Source organism: Anabrus simplex, chromosome 1 (genome assembly GCF_040414725.1).
Source record: "Anabrus simplex isolate iqAnaSimp1 chromosome 1, ASM4041472v1, whole genome shotgun sequence".
NCBI lineage: Eukaryota > Metazoa > Arthropoda > Insecta > Orthoptera > Tettigoniidae > Anabrus > Anabrus simplex.
Window position 1 is genome coordinate 155,564,517 of NC_090265.1, and position 17,544 is coordinate 155,582,060.

General features: G+C 46.8%; 19 non-coding genes across 19 annotated transcripts; all 19 read right to left on the reverse strand.

Moving 5' to 3' along the window:
• Window positions 1-264: 264 nt before the first annotated feature.
• TRNAL-CAA (transfer RNA leucine (anticodon CAA)) lies at window positions 265-384 on the reverse strand. The gene is made up of 2 exons: window positions 347-384; window positions 265-309 (listed from the first exon to the last, which is right to left on the reverse strand). It is a non-coding gene; the product is annotated as a tRNA-Leu (tRNA).
• Window positions 385-1,823: 1,439 nt separating this feature from the next.
• TRNAW-CCA (transfer RNA tryptophan (anticodon CCA)) lies at window positions 1,824-1,895 on the reverse strand. Its single transcript has one exon. It is a non-coding gene; the product is annotated as a tRNA-Trp (tRNA).
• Window positions 1,896-2,526: 631 nt separating this feature from the next.
• TRNAL-CAA (transfer RNA leucine (anticodon CAA)) lies at window positions 2,527-2,646 on the reverse strand. Its single transcript has 2 exons — window positions 2,609-2,646; window positions 2,527-2,571 (listed from the first exon to the last, which is right to left on the reverse strand). It is a non-coding gene; the product is annotated as a tRNA-Leu (tRNA).
• A 943-nt stretch (window positions 2,647-3,589) lies between these two features.
• TRNAW-CCA (transfer RNA tryptophan (anticodon CCA)) lies at window positions 3,590-3,661 on the reverse strand. The gene has a single exon. It is a non-coding gene; the product is annotated as a tRNA-Trp (tRNA).
• Window positions 3,662-4,292: 631 nt separating this feature from the next.
• TRNAL-CAA (transfer RNA leucine (anticodon CAA)) lies at window positions 4,293-4,412 on the reverse strand. The gene is made up of 2 exons: window positions 4,375-4,412; window positions 4,293-4,337 (listed from the first exon to the last, which is right to left on the reverse strand). It is a non-coding gene; the product is annotated as a tRNA-Leu (tRNA).
• Window positions 4,413-5,354: 942 nt separating this feature from the next.
• Window positions 5,355-5,426, reverse strand: TRNAW-CCA (transfer RNA tryptophan (anticodon CCA)). The gene has a single exon. It is a non-coding gene; the product is annotated as a tRNA-Trp (tRNA).
• Window positions 5,427-6,040: 614 nt separating this feature from the next.
• On the reverse strand, window positions 6,041-6,160 carry TRNAL-CAA (transfer RNA leucine (anticodon CAA)). Its single transcript has 2 exons — window positions 6,123-6,160; window positions 6,041-6,085 (listed from the first exon to the last, which is right to left on the reverse strand). It is a non-coding gene; the product is annotated as a tRNA-Leu (tRNA).
• A 943-nt stretch (window positions 6,161-7,103) lies between these two features.
• Window positions 7,104-7,175, reverse strand: TRNAW-CCA (transfer RNA tryptophan (anticodon CCA)). Its single transcript has one exon. It is a non-coding gene; the product is annotated as a tRNA-Trp (tRNA).
• Window positions 7,176-7,827: 652 nt separating this feature from the next.
• Window positions 7,828-7,947, reverse strand: TRNAL-CAA (transfer RNA leucine (anticodon CAA)). Its single transcript has 2 exons — window positions 7,910-7,947; window positions 7,828-7,872 (listed from the first exon to the last, which is right to left on the reverse strand). It is a non-coding gene; the product is annotated as a tRNA-Leu (tRNA).
• A 943-nt stretch (window positions 7,948-8,890) lies between these two features.
• Window positions 8,891-8,962, reverse strand: TRNAL-CAA (transfer RNA leucine (anticodon CAA)). The gene has a single exon. It is a non-coding gene; the product is annotated as a tRNA-Leu (tRNA).
• Window positions 8,963-9,593: 631 nt separating this feature from the next.
• Window positions 9,594-9,713, reverse strand: TRNAL-CAA (transfer RNA leucine (anticodon CAA)). The gene is made up of 2 exons: window positions 9,676-9,713; window positions 9,594-9,638 (listed from the first exon to the last, which is right to left on the reverse strand). It is a non-coding gene; the product is annotated as a tRNA-Leu (tRNA).
• A 943-nt stretch (window positions 9,714-10,656) lies between these two features.
• TRNAW-CCA (transfer RNA tryptophan (anticodon CCA)) lies at window positions 10,657-10,728 on the reverse strand. Its single transcript has one exon. It is a non-coding gene; the product is annotated as a tRNA-Trp (tRNA).
• Window positions 10,729-11,359: 631 nt separating this feature from the next.
• TRNAL-CAA (transfer RNA leucine (anticodon CAA)) lies at window positions 11,360-11,479 on the reverse strand. Its single transcript has 2 exons — window positions 11,442-11,479; window positions 11,360-11,404 (listed from the first exon to the last, which is right to left on the reverse strand). It is a non-coding gene; the product is annotated as a tRNA-Leu (tRNA).
• A 943-nt stretch (window positions 11,480-12,422) lies between these two features.
• TRNAW-CCA (transfer RNA tryptophan (anticodon CCA)) lies at window positions 12,423-12,494 on the reverse strand. Its single transcript has one exon. It is a non-coding gene; the product is annotated as a tRNA-Trp (tRNA).
• A 614-nt stretch (window positions 12,495-13,108) lies between these two features.
• On the reverse strand, window positions 13,109-13,228 carry TRNAL-CAA (transfer RNA leucine (anticodon CAA)). Its single transcript has 2 exons — window positions 13,191-13,228; window positions 13,109-13,153 (listed from the first exon to the last, which is right to left on the reverse strand). It is a non-coding gene; the product is annotated as a tRNA-Leu (tRNA).
• Window positions 13,229-14,171: 943 nt separating this feature from the next.
• TRNAW-CCA (transfer RNA tryptophan (anticodon CCA)) lies at window positions 14,172-14,243 on the reverse strand. The gene has a single exon. It is a non-coding gene; the product is annotated as a tRNA-Trp (tRNA).
• A 652-nt stretch (window positions 14,244-14,895) lies between these two features.
• On the reverse strand, window positions 14,896-15,015 carry TRNAL-CAA (transfer RNA leucine (anticodon CAA)). Its single transcript has 2 exons — window positions 14,978-15,015; window positions 14,896-14,940 (listed from the first exon to the last, which is right to left on the reverse strand). It is a non-coding gene; the product is annotated as a tRNA-Leu (tRNA).
• Window positions 15,016-15,958: 943 nt separating this feature from the next.
• Window positions 15,959-16,030, reverse strand: TRNAL-CAA (transfer RNA leucine (anticodon CAA)). The gene has a single exon. It is a non-coding gene; the product is annotated as a tRNA-Leu (tRNA).
• Window positions 16,031-16,661: 631 nt separating this feature from the next.
• Window positions 16,662-16,781, reverse strand: TRNAL-CAA (transfer RNA leucine (anticodon CAA)). The gene is made up of 2 exons: window positions 16,744-16,781; window positions 16,662-16,706 (listed from the first exon to the last, which is right to left on the reverse strand). It is a non-coding gene; the product is annotated as a tRNA-Leu (tRNA).
• Between the last annotated feature and the right edge of the window lie 763 nt (window positions 16,782-17,544).

The following is a 17,544-nucleotide window of genomic DNA, read 5'->3' on the forward strand; positions in this document are numbered from 1 at the left end:
CAACAACATAGCTGACTACATCAACTCCTTCACCGATATCGATTGCTGCAGTCGCTTAAGTACGGCCAGAATTCGGGAGATAGTGTGTTCGAAAAACACTGTCGATAGCCCTGAAGATGGTTTTCCGTGGTTTGCTACGACCGCTTACTTCAAAGTCCTAGCCCTTTCCTGACCCATCGTCGCCATAACACCTATCTGTGTCGGTGCAACGTAAAGCCAATAGCAAATAAGATAACTCTTTCAGGAAATAAACGGCAAAAATTTTGTCAGGAGTGGGATTCGAACCCACGCCCTCAGAGAGGACCAGAATTCTTCGGACCTGAGTGATTCAGGGAAGGGAAACTGCCTTGAGTCTGGCGCCTTAGACCGCTCGGCCATCCTGACATACAAACAGCCATGCACCAAGATAGTGACTTGCTATTGATGAAACAATACATGCTGCGGAGATTTTACGCACAATTTAGCGCGAGTAATTCGTAGTCGCCGCCTCTGTGGTGTAGTGGTTAGCGTGATTAGCTGCCACCCCCGGAGGTCCGGGTTCGATTCCCGGCTCTGCCACGAAATTTGAAAAGTGGTACGAGGGATGGAACGGGGTCCACTCAGCCTCGGGAGGTCAACTGAGTAGAGGTAGGTTCGATTCCCACCTCAGCCATCCTGGAAGTGGTTTTCCGTGGTTTCCCACTTCTCCTCCAGGCGAATGCCGGGATGGTACCTAACTTAAGGCCACGGCCGCTTCCTTCCCTCTTCCTTGCCTATCCCTTCCAATCTTCCCATCCCTCCACAAGGCCCCTGTTCAGCATAGCAGGTGAGGCCGCCTGGGCGAGGTACTGGTCATACTCCCCAGTTGTATCCCCGACCAAGAGTCTGAAGCTCTAGGACACTGCCCTTGAGGCGGTAGAGGTGGGATCCCTCGCTAAGTCCGAGGGAAAAACCGAACCTGGAGGGTAACCAGATGATGATGATGATGAATTCGTAGTCAAGATTTGAAAAAGGATAAATTGGCCTGTATACAGAACGTTACATTAAATAATTAATTCATTCGCCCCTATGCTAAACGATCATAGTTACTACCGCCTAATATACAATGTGTGTTGAAGACAATGTGAAAAGCGATACGTGATCGTATACTTTATCTGCTTAACCTCCAGGGTCGGATTTTCCCACGGCCTCAGCCAGGTATACACCTGTACCGTCTCAACGGCAGTGTCCTGGGCCGTGAGTCATTGGTTAGGGGATACAACTGTAAAGGATTACCAACACCTCACCCAGGCGGCCTCACCCGCTATGCTGAACAGGTTCCTGTCGTGGGAATGGGACGATTGGAAGGGATAGAGAAGGAAGCGGCCGTGGCCTTAAGTTAGGTACCAACTCGGAATTTGCCTGGAAGAGAAGTGGGAAGCACAAAAAACCACTCCGAGTATGTCTAAGGTGGGAAACGCACCTACGTCTACTCGCTTGACTTCCCGAGGCTTAGTGGGCCCAGTTCTAGTCTTCGTACCACATTTCACATTTCATTGCAGCGCCGGGAATCGAACCCGTGCTTTCAGGGGTGGCAGCTAATCACGCTAACCATAACGCCACAGTGGCGGAGCAAAAAATAATAAAAAATAAAAAGGTAATCCATTTCTGATGACGACCCACATTTGCTACACCTCGCATTTAACGTTTGACATCTACATCTCAACATCATCTGTTCGGAAAACAGGACTTTAGGACAGGACTACAGTGATATCGTGTGATTCTCTTCCCTCCCTTAGGTCCTACGTGCTAGCTGAGCTCTTCGCCGATGTACGGTGAGCTAATGAACGCACATTAAAAACACTTGACCCCGACGTGATTTGAACACGCAACCTTCTGATCTGGAGTCAGACGCGCTACCGTTGCGCCACGGATTCGCCGATACGCCTCGGCTCTCTAAAGGTCTTTACAGCAAGGACAGATACAACCCGAGCATTTTATCATAACTGGTTCGGGGACACATCCGTTGTAGTTTGACACAATTGCAAGAACACAACGGATGCAGTTACTGTGCCGCCCAAGAACCGATCAATTAACGTTTCAGAATAATTAGACCCCGAACTTTCAGGCAGTAACTTAGTCATTAGGAAATGTAGTTGTCCGGATCACCGGGCTGGATCCCTCGCTGTGCCGAGGGAAAAAAATCACCGTGGAGAGTAAAGCGATTAAATAAATAATAATAGACTGTAGTTCAACACAATTACATTTCTTGTGTGTTTCTCAAATGAACGATGTCGTGAACCTCAACAACATAGCTGACTACATCAACTCCTTCACCGATATCGATTGCTGCAGTCGCTTAAGTACGGCCAGAATTCGGGAGATAGTGTGTTCGAACCACACTGTCGATAGGCCTGAAGATGGTTTTCCGTGGTTTGCTACGACCGCTTCCTTCAAAGTCCTAGCCCTTTCCTGACCCATCGTCGTCATAACACCTATCTGTGTCGGTGCAACGTAAAGCCAACAGCAAATAAGATAACTCTTTCGGGAAATAAACAGCAAAAATTTTGTCAGGAGTGGGATTCGAACCCACGCCCTCAGAGTGGACCAGAATTCTTTGGACCTGAGTGATTCAGGCAAGGGAAACCGCCTTGAGTCTGGCGCCTTAGACCGCTCGGCCATCCTGACATACAAACAGCCATGCACCAAGATAGTGACTTGCTATTGATGAAACAATTCATGCTGCGGAGATTTTACGCACAATTTAGCGCGAGTAATTCGTAGTCAAGATTTGAAAAAGGATAAATTGGCCTGTATACAGAACGTTACATTAAATAATTAATTCATTCGCCCCTATGCTAAACTATCATAGTTACTACCGCCTAATATACAATGTGTGTTGAAGACAATGTGAAAAACGATGCGTGATCGTATTCTTTATCTGCTTAACCTCCAGGGTCGGATTTTCCCACGGCCTCAGCCAGGTATACACCTGTACCGTCTCAACGGCAGTGTCCTGGGCCGTGAGTCATTGGTTAGGGGATACAACTGTAAAGGATTACCAATACCTCACCCAGGCGGCCTCACCCGCTATGCTGAACAGGTTCCTGTCGTGGGAATGGGACGATTGGAAGGGATAGAGAAGGAAGCGGCCGTGGCCTCAAGTTAGGTACCAACTCGGAATTTGCCTGGAAGAGAAGTGGGAAGCACAAAAAACCACTCCGAGTATGTCTAAGGTGGGAAACGAACCTACGTCTACTCGCTTGACTTCCCGAGGCTTAGTGGACCCCGTTCCAGTCTTCGTACCACATTTCACATTTCATTGCAGCGCCGGGAATCAAACCCGTGCTTCCGGGGGTGGCAGCTAATCACGCTAACCATAACACCACAGTGGCGGAGCAAAAAATAATAAAAAATAGAAAGGTAATCCATTTCTGATGACCACCCACATTTGCTACACCTCGCATTTAACGTTTGACATCTACATCTCAACATCATCTGTTCGGAAAACAGGACTTTAGGACAGGACTACAGTGATATCGTGTGATTCTCTTCCCTCCCTTAGGTCCTACGTGCTAGCTGAGCTCTTCACCGTTGTACGGTGAGCTAATGAACGGACATTAAAAACACTTGACCCCGACGTGATTTGAACACGCAACCTTCTGATCTGGAGTCAGACGCGCTACCGTTGCGCCACGGAGTCGCCGATACGCCTCGGCTCTCTAAAGGTCTTTAGAGCAAGGACAGATACAACCCAAGCATTTTATCATAACTGGTTCGGGGACACATCCGTTGTAGTTTGAAACAGTTGCAAGAACACAACGGATGCAGTTACTGTGCCGCCCAACAACCGATCAATTAACGTTTCAGAATAATTAGACCCCGAACTTTCAGGCAGTAACTTAGTCAGTAGGAAATGTAGTTGTCCGGATCACCGGGCTGGATCCCTCGCTGTGCCGTGGGAAAAAAATCACCGTGGAGAGTAAAGCGATTAAATAAATAATAATAGACTGTAGTTCAACACAATTACATTTCTTGTGTGTTTCTCAAATGAACGATGTCGTGAACCTCAACAACATAGCTGACTACATCAACTCCTTCACCGATATCGATTGCTCCAGTCGCTTAAGTACGGCCAGAATTCGGGAGATAGTGTGTTCGAACCACACTGTCGATAGGCCTGAAGATGGTTTTTTGTGGTTTGCTACGACCGCTTCCTTCAAAGTCCTAGCCCTTTCCTGACCCATCGTCGCCATAACACCTATCTGTGTTGGTGCGACGTAAAGCCAATAGCAAATAAGATAACTCTTTCAGGAAATAAACGGCAAAAATTTTGTCAGGAGTGTGATTCGAACCCACGCCCTCAGAGAGGACCAGAATTCTTCGGACCTGAGTGATTCAGGCAAGGGAAACTGCCTTGAGTCTGGCGCCTTAGACCGCTCGGCCATCCTGACATACACACAGCCATGCACCAAGATAGTGACTTGCTATTGATGAAACAATTCATGCTGCGGAGATTTTACGCACAATTTAGCGCGAGTAATTCGTAGTCAAGATTTGAAAAAGGATAATTGGCCTGTATACAGAACGTTACATTAAATAATTAATTTATTCGCCCCTATGCTAAACGATCATAGTTACTACCGCCTAATATACAATGTGTGTTGAAGACAATGTGAAAAGCGATACGTGATCGTATTCTTTATCTGCTTAACCTCCAGGGTCGGATTTTCCCACGGCCTCAGCCAGGTATTCACCTGTACCGTCTCAACGGCAGTGTCCTGGGCCGTGAGTCATTGGTTAGGGGATACAACTGTAAAGGATTACCAATACCTCACCCAGGCGGCCTCACCCGCTATGCTGAACAGGTTCCTGTCGTGGGAATGGGACGATTGGAAGGGATAGAGAAGGAAGCGGCCGTGGCCTTAAGTTAGGTACCAACTCGGAATTTGCCTGGAAGAGAAGTGGGAAGCACAAAAAACCACTCCGAGTATGTCTAAGGTGGGAAACGAACCTACGTCTACTCGCTTGACTTCCCGAGGCTTAGTGGACCCCGTTCCAGTCTTCGTACCACATTTCACATTTCATTGCAGCGCCGGGAATCGAACCCGTGCTTCCGGGGGTGGCAGCTAATCACGCTAACCATAACACCACAGTGGCGGAGCAAAAAATAAAAAACAATAAAAAGGTAATCCATTTCTGATGACGACCCACATTTGCTACACCTCGCATTTAACGTTTGACATCTACATCTCAACATCATCTGTTCGGAAAACAGGACTTTAGGACAGGACTACAGTGATATCGTGTGATTCTCTTCCCTCCCTTAGGTCCTACGTGCTAGCTGAGCTCTTCGCCGATGTACGGTGAGCTAATGAACGCACATTAAAAACACTTGACCCCGACGTGATTTGAACACGCAACCTTCTGATCTGGAGTCAGACGCGCTACCGTTGCGCCACGGAGTCGCCGATACGCCTCGGCTCTCTAAAGGTCTTTAGAGCAAGGACAGATACAACCCAAGCATTTTATCATAACTGGTTCGGGGACACATCCGTTGAAGTTTGAAACAGTTGCAAGAACACAACGGATGCAGTTACTGTGCCGCCCAAAAACCGATCAATTAACGTTTCAGAATAATTAGACCCCGAACTTTCAGGCAGTAACTTAGTCATTATTAAATGTAGTTGTCCGGATCACCGGGCTGGATCCCTCGCTGTGCCGAGGGAAAAAAGTCACCCTGGAGAGTAAAGCGATTAAATAAATAATAATAGACTGTAGTTCAACACAATTACATTTCTTGTGTGTTTCTCAAATGAACGATGTCGTGAACCTCAACAACATAGCTGACTACATCAACTCCTTCACCGATATCGATTGCTGCAGTCGCTTAAGTAGGCCAGAATTCGGGAGATAGTGTGTTCGAACCACACTGTCGATAGGCCTGAAGATGGTTTTCCGTGGTTTGCTACGACCGCTTCCTTTCCTGACCCATCGTCGCCATAACACCTATCTGTGTCGGTGCAACGTAAAGCCAATAGCAAATAAGAAGACTCTTTCAGGAAATAAACGGCAAAAATTTTGTCAGGAGTGGGATTCGAACCCACGCCCTCAGAGAGGACCAGAATTCTTCGGACCTGAGTGATTCAGGCAAGGAAAACTGCCTTGAGTCTGGCGCCTTAGACCGCTCGGCCATCCTGACATACAAACAGCCATGCACCAAGATAGTGACTTGATATTGATGAAACAATTCATGCTGCGGAGATTTTACGCACAATTTAGCGCGAGTAATTCGTATTCAAGATTTGAAAAAGGATAAATTGGCCTGTATACAGAACGTTACATTAAATAATTAATTCATTCGCCCCTATGCTAAACGATCATAGTTACTACCGCCTAATATACAATGTGTGTTGAAGACAATGTGAAAAGCGATACGTGATCGTATTCTTTATCTGCTTAACCTCCAGGGTCGGATTTTCCCTCGGCCTCAGCCAGGTATACACCTGTACCGTCTCAACGGCAGTGTCCTGGGCCGTGAGTCATTGGTTAGGGGATACAACTGTAAAGGATTACCAATACCTCACCCAGGCGGCCTCACCCGCTATGCTGAACAGGTTCCTGTCGTGGGAATGGGACGATTGGAAGGGATAGAGAAGGAAGCGGCCGTGGCCTTAAGTTAGGTACCAACTCGGAATTTGCCTGGAAGAGAAGTGGGAAGCACAAAAAACCACTCCGAGTATGTCTAAGGTGGGAAACGAACCTACGTCTACTCGCTTGACTTCCCGAGGCTTAGTGGACCCCGTTCCAGTCTTCGTACCACATTTCACATTTCATTGCAATGCCGGGAATCGAACCCGTGCTTCCGGGGGTAGCAGCTAATCACGCTAACCATAACACCACAGTGGCGGAGCAAAAAATAATAAAAAATAAAAAGGTAATCCATTTCTGATGACGACCCACATTTGCTACACCTCGCATTTAACGTTTGACATCTACATCTCAACATCATCTGTTCGGAAAACAGGACTTTAGGACAGGACTACAGTGATATCGTGTGATTCTCTTCCCTCCCTTAGGTCCTACGTGCTAGCTGAGCTCTTCGCCGATGTACGGTGAGCTAATGAACGCACATTAAAAACACTTGACCCCGACGTGATTTGAACACGCAACCTTCTGACCTGGAGTCAGACGCGCTACCGTTGCGCCACGGAGTCGCCGATACGCCTCGGCTCTCTAAAGGTCTTTAGAGCAAGGACAGATACAACCCAAGCATTTTATGATAACTGGTTCGGGGACACATCCGTTGAAGTTTGAAACAGTTGCAAGAACACAACGGATGCAGTTACTGTGCCGCCCAACAACCGATCAATTAACGTTTCAGAATAATTAGACCCCGAACTTTCAGGCAGTAACTTAGTCATTAGGAAATGTAGTTGTCCGGATCACCGGGCTGGATCCCTGGCTGAGCCGAGGGAAAAAAATCACCGTGGAGAGTAAAACGATTAATTAAATAATAATAGACTGTAGTTCAACACAATTACATTTCTTGTGTGTTTCTCAAATGAACGTATCAACTTATGCTCAGAACGATGTCGTGAACCTCAACAACATAGCTGACTACATCAACTCCTTCACCGATATCGATTGCTGCAGTCGCTTAAGTACGGCCAGAATTCGGGAGATAGTGTGTTCGAACCACACTGTCGATAGGCCTGAAGATAGTTTTCCGTGGTTTGCTACGACCGCTTCCTTCAAAGTCCTAGCCCTTTCCTGACCCATCGTCGCCATAACACCTATCTGTGTCGGTGCAACGTTAAGCCAATAGCAAATAAGATAACTCTTTCAGGAAATAAACGGCAGAAATTTTGTCAGGAGTGGGATTCGAACCCACGCCCTCAGAGAGGACCAGAATTCTTCGGACCTGAGTGATTCAGGCAAGGGAAACTGCCTTGAGTCTGGCGCCTTAGACCGCTCGGCCATCCTGACATACAAACAGCCATGCACCAAGATAGTCTCTTGCTATTGATGAAACAATTCATGCTGCGGAGATTTTACGCACAATTTAGCGCGAGTAATTCGTATTCAAGATTTGAAAAAGGATAAATTGGCCTGTATACAGAACGTTACATTAAATAATTAATTCATTCGCCCCTATGCTAAACGATCATAGTTACTACCGCCTAATATACAATGTGTGTTGAAGACAATGTGAAAAGCGATACGTGATCGTATTCTTTATCTGCTTAACCTCCAGGGTCGGATTTTCCCACGGCCTCAGCCAGGTATTCACCTGTACCGTCTCAACGGCAGTGTCCTGGGCCGTGAGTCATTGGTTAGGGGATACAACTGTAAAGGATTACCAATACCTCACCCAGGCGGCCTCACCCGCTATGCTGAACAGGTTCCTGTCGTGGGAATGGGACGATTGGAAGGGATAGAGGAGGAAGCGGCCGTGGCCTTAAGTTAGGTACCAACTCGGAATTTGCCTGGAAGAGAAGTGGGAAGCACAAAAAACCACTCCGAGTATGTCTAAGGTGGGAAACGAACCTACGTCTACTCGCTTGACTTCCCGAGGCTTAGTGGACCCCGTTCCAGTCTTCGTACCACATTTCACATTTCATTGCAGCGCCGGGAATCGAACCCGTGCTTCCGGGGGTGGCAGCTAATCACGCTAACCATAACACCACAGTGGCGGAGCAAAAAATAATAAAAAGTAAAAAGGTAATCCATTTCTGATGACGACCCACATTTGCTACACCTCGCATTTAACGTTTGACATCTACATCTCAACATCATCTGTTCGGAAAACAGGACTTTAGGACAGGACTACAGTGATATCGTGTGATTCTCTTCCCTCCCTTATGTCCTACATGCTAGCTGAGCTCTTCGCCGATGTACGGTGAGCTAATGAACGCACATTAAAAACACTTGACCCCGACGTGATTTGAACACGCAAACTTCTGATCTTGAGTCAGACGCGCTACCGTTGCGCCACGGAGTCGCCGATACGCCTCGGCTCTCTAAAGGTCTTTAGAGCAAGGACAGATACAACCCAAGCATTTTATCATAACTGGTTCGGGGACACATCCGTTGAAGTTTGAAACAGTTGCAAGAACACAACGGATGCAGTTACTGTGCCGCCCAACAACCGATCAATTAACGTTTCAGAATAATTAGACCCCGAACTTTCAGGCAGTAACTTAGTCATTAGGAAATGTAGTTGTCCGGATCACCGGGCTGGATCCCTCGCTGAGCCGAGGGAAAAAAATCACCGTGGAGAGTAAAACGATTAATTAAATAATAATAGACTGTAGTTCAACACAATTACATTTCTTGTGTGTTTCTCAAATGAACGATGTCGTGAACCTCAACAACATAGCTGACTACATCAACTCCTTCACCGATATCGATTGCTCCAGTCTCTTAAGTACGGCCAGAATTCGGGAGATAGTGTGTTCGAACCACACTGTCGATAGGCCTGAAGATGGTTTTCCGTGGTTTGCTACGACCGCTTCCTTCAAAGTCCTAGCCCTTTCCTGTCCCATCGTCGCCATAAGACCTATCTGTGTCGGTGCGACGTAAAGCCAATAGCAAATAAGATAACTCTTTCAGGAAATAAACGGCAAACCTTTTGTCAGGAGTGGGATTCGAACCCACGCCCTCAGAGAGGACCAGAATTCTTCGGACCTGAGTGATTCAGGCAAGGGAAACTACCTTGAGTCTGGCGCCATAGACCCCTCGGCCATCCTGACATACAAACAGCTGTGCACCAAGATAGTGACTTGCTATTGATGAAACAATTCATGCTGCGGAGATTTTACGCACAATTTAGCGCGAGTAATTCGTAGTCAAGATTTGAAAAAGGATTAATTGGCCTGTATACAGAACGTTACATTAAATAATTAATTCATTCGCCCCTATGCTAAACGATCATAGTTACTACCGCCTAATATACAATGTGTGTTGAAGACAATGTGAAAAGCGATACGTGATCGTATTCCTTATCTGCTTAACATCCAGGGTCGGATTTTCCCACGGCCTCAGCCAGGTATACACCTGTACCGTCTCAACGGCAGTGTCCTGGGCCGTGAGTCATTGGTTAGGGGATACAACTGTAAAGGATTACCAATACCTCACCCAGGCGGCCTCACCCGCTATTCTGAACAGGTTCCTGTCGTGGGAATGGCACGATTGGAAGGGATAGAGAAGGAAGCGGCCGTGGCCTTAAGTTAGGTACCAACTCGGAATTTGCCTGGAAGAGAAGTGGGAAGCACAAAAGAACACTCCGAGTATGTCTAAGGTGGGAAACGAACCTACGTTTACTCGCTTGACTTCCCGAGGCTTAGTGGACCCCGTTCCAGGCTTCGTACCACATTTCACATTTCATTGCAGCGCCGGGAATCAAACCCGTGCTTCCGGGGGTGGCAGCTAATCACGCTAACTATAACACCGCAGTGGCGGAGCAAAAAATAATAAAAAATAAAAAGGTAATCCATTTCTGATGACGACCCACATTTGCTACACCTCGCATTTAACGTTTGACATCTACATCTCAACATCATCTGTTCGGAAAACAGGACTTCAGGACAGGACTACAGTGATATCGTGTGATTCTCTTCCCTCCCTTAGGTCCTACGTGCTAGCTGAGCTCTTCGCTGATGTACGGTGAGCTAATGAACGCACATTAAAAACACTTGACCCCGACGTGATTTGAACACGCAACCTTCTGATCTGGAGTCAGACGCGCTACCGTTGCGCCACGGAGTCGCCGATACGCCTCGGCTCTCTAAAGGTCTTTAGAGCAAGGACAGATACAACCCAAGCATTTTATCATAACTGGTTCGGGGACACATCCGTTGTAGTTTGAAACAGTTGCAAGAATACAACGGATGCAGTTACTGTGCCGCCCAACAACCGATCAATTAACGTTTCAGAATAATTAGACCCCGAACTTTCAGGCAGTAACTTAGTCATTAGGAAATGTAGTTGTCCGGATCACCGGGCTGGATCCCTCGCTGTGCCGATGGAAAAAAATCACCGTGGAGAGTAAAGCGATTAATTAAATAATAATAGACTGTAGTTCAACACAATTACATTTCTTGTGTGTTTCTCAAATGAACGATGTCGTGAACCTCAACAACATAGCTGACTACATCAACTCCTTCACCGATATTGATTGCTCCAGTCTCTTAAGTACGGCCAGAATTCGGGAGATAGTGTGTTCGAACCACACTGTCGATAGGCCTGAAGATGGTTTTCCGTGGTTTGCTACGACCGCTTCCTTCAAAGTCCTAGCCCTTTCCTGTCCCATCGTCGCCATAAGACCTATCTGTGTCGGTGCGACGTAAAGCCAATAGCAAATAAGATAACTCTTTCAGGAAATAAACGGCAAAAATTTTGTCAGGAGTGGGATTCGAACCCACGCCCTCAGAGAGGACCAGAATTCTTCGAACCTGAGTGATTCAGGCAAGGGAAACTGCCTTGAGTCTGGCGCCTTAGACCGCTCGGCCATCCTGACATACAAACAGCTGTGCACCAAGATAGTGACTTGCTATTGATGAAACAATTCATGCTGCGGAGATTTTACGCACAATTTAGCGCGAGTAATTCGTAGTCAAGATTTGAAAAAGGATTAATTGGCCTGTATACAGAACGTTACATTAAATAATTAATTCATTCGCCCCTATGCTAAACGATCATAGTTACTACCGCCTAATATACAATGTGTGTTGAAGACAATGTGAAAAGCGATACGTGATCGTATTCTTTATCTGCTTAACCTCCAGGGTCGGATTTTCCCACGGCCTCAGCCAGGTATACACCTGTACCGTCTCAACGGCAGTGTCCTGGGCCGTGAGTCATTGGTTAGGGGATACAACTGTAAAGGATTACCAATACCTCACCCAGGCGGCCTCACCCGCTATGCTGAACAGGTTCCTGTCGTGGGAATGGGACGATTGGAAGGGATAGAGAAGGAAGCGGCCGTGGCCTTAAGTTAGGTACCAACTCGGAATTTGCCTGGAAGAGAAGTGGGAAGCACAAAAAACCACTCCGAGTATGTCTAAGGTGGGAAACGAACCTACGTCTACTCGCTTGACTTCCCGAGGCTTAGTGGACCCCGTTCCAGTCTTCGTACCACATTTCACATTTCATTGCAGCGCCGGGAATCGAACCCGTGCTTCCGGGGGTGGCAGCTAATCACGCTAACCATAACACCACAGTGGCGGAGCAAAAAATAAAAAAAAATAAAAAGGTAATCCATTTCTGATGACGACCCACATTTGCTACACCTCGCATTTAACGTTTGACATCTACATCTCAACATCATCTGTTCGGAAAACAGGACTTTAGGACAGGACTACAGTGATATCGTGTGATTCTCTTCCCTCCCTTAGGTCCTACGTGCTAGCTGACCTCTTCGCCGATGTACGGTGAGCTAATGAACGCACATTAAATACACTTGACCCCGACGTGATTTGAACACGCAACCTTCTGATCTGGAGTCAGACGCGCTACCGTTGCGCCACGGAGTCGCCGATACTCCTCGGCTCTCTAAAGGTCTTTAGAGCAAGGACAGATACAACCCAAGCATTTTATCATAACTGGTTCGGGGACACATCCGTTGTAGTTTGACACAGTTGCAAGAACACAACGGATGCCGTTACTGTGCCGCCCAACAACCGATCAATTAACGTTTCAGAATAATTAGACCCCGAACTTTCAGGCAGTAACTTAGTCATTATTAAATGTAGTTGTCCGGATCACCGGGCTGGATCCCTCGCTGTGCCGAGGGAAAAAAGTCACCCTGGAGAGTAAAGCGATTAAATAAATAATAATAGACTGTAGTTCAACACAATTACATTTCTTGTGTGTTTCTCAAATGAACGATGTCGTGAACCTCAACAACATAGCTGACTACATCAACTCCTTCACCGATATCGATTGCTGCAGTCGCTTAAGTAGGCCAGAATTCGGGAGATAGTGTGTTCGAACCACACTGTCGATAGGCCTGAAGATGGTTTTCCGTGGTTTGCTACGACCGCTTCCTTTCCTGACCCATCGTCGCCATAACACCTATCTGTGTCGGTGCAACGTAAAGCCAATAGCAAATAAGAAGACTCTTTCAGGAAATAAACGGCGAAAATTTTGTCAGGAGTGGGATTCGAACCCACGCCCTCAGAGAGGACCAGAATTCTTCGGACCTGAGTGATTCAGGCAAGGAAAACTGCCTTGAGTCTGGCGCCTTAGACCGCTCGGCCATCCTGACATACAAACAGCCATGCACCAAGATAGTGACTTGATATTGATGAAACAATTCATGCTGCGGAGATTTTACGCACAATTTAGCGCGAGTAATTCGTATTCAAGATTTGAAAAAGGATAAATTGGCCTGTATACAGAACGTTACATTAAATAATTAATTCATTCGCCCCTATGCTAAACGATCATAGTTACTACCGCCTAATATACAATGTGTGTTGAAGACAATGTGAAAAGCGATACGTGATCGTATTCTTTATCTGCTTAACCTCCAGGGTCGGATTTTCCCTCGGCCTCAGCCAGGTATACACCTGTACCGTCTCAACGGCAGTGTCCTGGGCCGTGAGTCATTGGTTAGGGGATACAACTGTAAAGGATTACCAATACCTCACCCAGGCGGCCTCACCCGCTATGCTGAACAGGTTCCTGTCGTGGGAATGGGACGATTGGAAGGGATAGAGAAGGAAGCGGCCGTGGCCTTAAGTTAGGTACCAACTCGGAATTTGCCTGGAAGAGAAGTGGGAAGCACAAAAAACCACTCCGAGTATGTCTAAGGTGGGAAACGAACCTACGTCTACTCGCTTGACTTCCCGAGGCTTAGTGGACCCCGTTCCAGTCTTCGTACCACATTTCACATTTCATTGCAGCGCCGGGAATCGAACCCGTGCTTCCGGGGGTAGCAGCTAATCACGCTAACCATAACACCACAGTGGCGGAGCAAAAAATAATAAAAAATAAAAAGGTAATCCATTTCTGATGACGACCCACATTTGCTACACCTCGCATTTAACGTTTGACATCTACATCTCAACATCATCTGTTCGGAAAACAGGACTTTAGGACAGGACTACAGTGATATCGTGTGATTCTCTTCCCTCCCTTAGGTCCTACGTGCTAGCTGAGCTCTTCGCCGATGTACGGTGAGCTAATGAACGCACATTAAAAACACTTGACCCCGACGTGATTTGAAAACGCAACCTTCTGATCTGGAGTCAGACGCGCTACCGTTGCGCCACGGAGTCGCCGATACGCCTCGGCTCTCTAAAGGTCTTTAGAGCAAGGACAGATACAACCCAAGCATTTTATGATAACTGGTTCGGGGACACATCCGTTGAAGTTTGAAACAGTTGCAAGAACACAACGGATGCAGTTACTGTGCCGCCCAACAACCGATCAATTAACGTTTCAGAATAATTAGACCCCGAACTTTCAGGCAGTAACTTAGTCATTAGGAAATGTAGTTGTCCGGATCACCGGACTGGATCCCTGGCTGAGCCGAGGGAAAAAAATCACCGTGGAGAGTAAAACGATTAATTAAATAATAATAGACTGTAGTTCAACACAATTACATTTCTTGTGTGTTTCTCAAATGAACGTATCAACTTATGCTCAGAACGATGTCGTGAACCTCAACAACATAGCTGACTACATCAACTCCTTCACCGATATCGATTGCTGCAGTCGCTTAAGTACGGCCAGAATTCGGGAGATAGTGTGTTCGAACCACACTGTCGATAGGCCTGAAGATAGTTTTCCGTGGTTTGCTACGACCGCTTCCTTCAAAGTCCTAGCCCTTTCCTGACCCATCGTCGCCATAACACCTATCTGTGTCGGTGCAACGTTAAGCCAATAGCATATAAGATAACTCTTTCAGGAAATAAACGGCAGAAATTTTGTCAGGAGTGGGATTCGAACCCACGCCCTCAGAGAGGACCAGAATTCTTCGGACCTGAGTGATTCAGGCAAGGGAAACTGCCTTGAGTCTGGCGCCTTAGACCGCTCGGCCATCCTGACATACAAACAGCCATGCACCAAGATAGTGTCTTGCTATTGATGAAACAATTCATGCTGCGGAGATTTTACGCACAATTTAGCGCGAGTAATTCGTATTCAAGATTTGATAAAGGATAAATTGGCCTGTATACAGAACGTTACATTAAATAATTAATTCATTCGCCCCTATGCTAAACGATCATAGTTACTACCGCCTAATATACAATGTGTGTTGAAGACAATGTGAAAAGCGATACGTGATCGTATTCTTTATCTGCTTAACCTCCAGGGTCGGATTTTCCCACGGCCTCAGCCAGGTATTCACCTGTACCGTCTCAACGGCAGTGTCCTGGGCCGTGAGTCATTGGTTAGGGGATACAACTGTAAAGGATTACCAATACCTCACCCAGGCGGCCTCACCCGCTATGCTGAACAGGTTCCTGTCGTGGGAATGGGACGATTGGAAGGGATAGAGGAGGAAGCGGCCGTGGCCTTAAGTTAGGTACCAACTCGGAATTTGCCTGGAAGAGAAGTGGGAAGCACAAAAAACCACTCCGAGTATGTCTAAGGTGGGAAACGAACCTACGTCTACTCGCTTGACTTCCCGAGGCTTAGTGGACCCCGTTCCAGTCTTCGTACCACATTTCACATTTCATTGCAGCGCCGGGAATCGAACCCGTGCTTCCGGGGGTGGCAGCTAATCACGCTAACCATAACACCACAGTGGCGGAGCAAAAAATAATAAAAAGTAAAAAGGTAATCCATTTCTGATGACGACCCACATTTGCTACACCTCGCATTTAACGTTTGACATCTACATCTCAACATCATCTGTTCGGAAAACAGGACTTTAGGACAGGACTACAGTGATATCGTGTGATTCTCTTCCCTCCCTTATGTCCTACATGCTAGCTGAGCTCTTCGCCGATGTACGGTGAGCTAATGAACGCACATTAAAAACACTTGACCCCGACGTGATTTGAACACGCAACCTTCTGATCTTGAGTCAGACGCGCTACCGTTGCGCCACGGAGTCGCCGATACGCCTCGGCTCTCTAAAGGTCTTTAGAGCAAGGACAGATACAACCCAAGCATTTTATCATAACTGGTTCGGGGACACATCCGTTGAAGTTTGAAACAGATGCAAGAACACAACGGATGCAGTTACTGTGCCGCCCAACAACCGATCAATTAACGTTTCAGAATAATTAGACCCCGAACTTTCAGGCAGTAACTTAGTCATTAGGAAATGTAGTTGTCCGGATCACCGGGCTGGATCCCTCGCTGAGCCGAGGGAAAAAAATCACCGTGGAGAGTAAAACGATTAATTAAATAATAATAGACTGTAGTTCAACACAATTACATTTCTTGTGTGTTTCTCAAATGAACGATGTCGTGAACCTCAACAACATAGCTGACTACATCAACTCCTTCACCGATATCGATTGCTCCAGTCTCTTAAGTACGGCCAGAATTCGGGAGATAGTGTGTTCGAACCACACTGTCGATAGGCCTGAAGATGGTTTTCCGTGGTTTGCTACGACCGCTTCCTTCAAAGTCCTAGCCCTTTCCTGTCCCATCGTCGCCATAAGACCTATCTGTGTCGGTGCGACGTAAAGCCAATAGCAAATAAGATAACTCTTTCAGGAAATAAACGGCAAACCTTTTGTCAGGAGTGGGATTCGAACCCACGCCCTCAGAGAGGACCAGAATTCTTCGGACCTGAGTGATTCAGGCAAGGGAAACTACCTTGAGTCTGGCGCCTTAGACCCCTCGGCCATCCTGACATACAAACAGCTGTGCACCAAGATAGTGACTTGCTATTGATGAAACAATTCATGCTGCGGAGATTTTACGCACAATTTAGCGCGAGTAATTCGTAGTCAAGATTTGAAAAAGGATTAATTGGCCTGTATACAGAACGTTACATTAAATAATTAATTCATTCGCCCCTATGCTAAACGATCATAGTTACTACCGCCTAATATACAATGTGTGTTGAAGACAATGTGAAAAGCGATACGTGATCGTATTCCTTATCTGCTTAACATCCAGGGTCGGATTTTCCCACGGCCTCAGCCAGGTATACACCTGTACCGTCTCAACGGCAGTGTCCTGGGCCGTGAGTCATTGGTTAGGGGATACAACTGTAAAGGATTACCAATACCTCACCCAGGCGGCCTCACCCGCTATTCTGAACAGGTTCCTGTCGTGGGAATGGCACGATTGGAAGGGATAGAGAAGGAAGCGGCCGTGGCCTTAAGTTAGGTACCAACTCGGAATTTGCCTGGAAGAGAAGTGGGAAGCACAAAAAAACACTCCGAGTATGTCTAAGGTGGGAAACGAACCTACGTTTACTCGCTTGACTTCCCGAGGCTTAGTGGACCCCGTTCCAGGCTTCGTACCACATTTCACATTTCATTGCAGCGCCGGGAATCAAACCCGTGCTTCCGGGGGTGGCAGCTAATCACGCTAACTATAACACCACAGTGGCGGAGCAAAAAATAATAAAAAATAAAAAGGTAATCCATTTCTGATGACGACCCACAT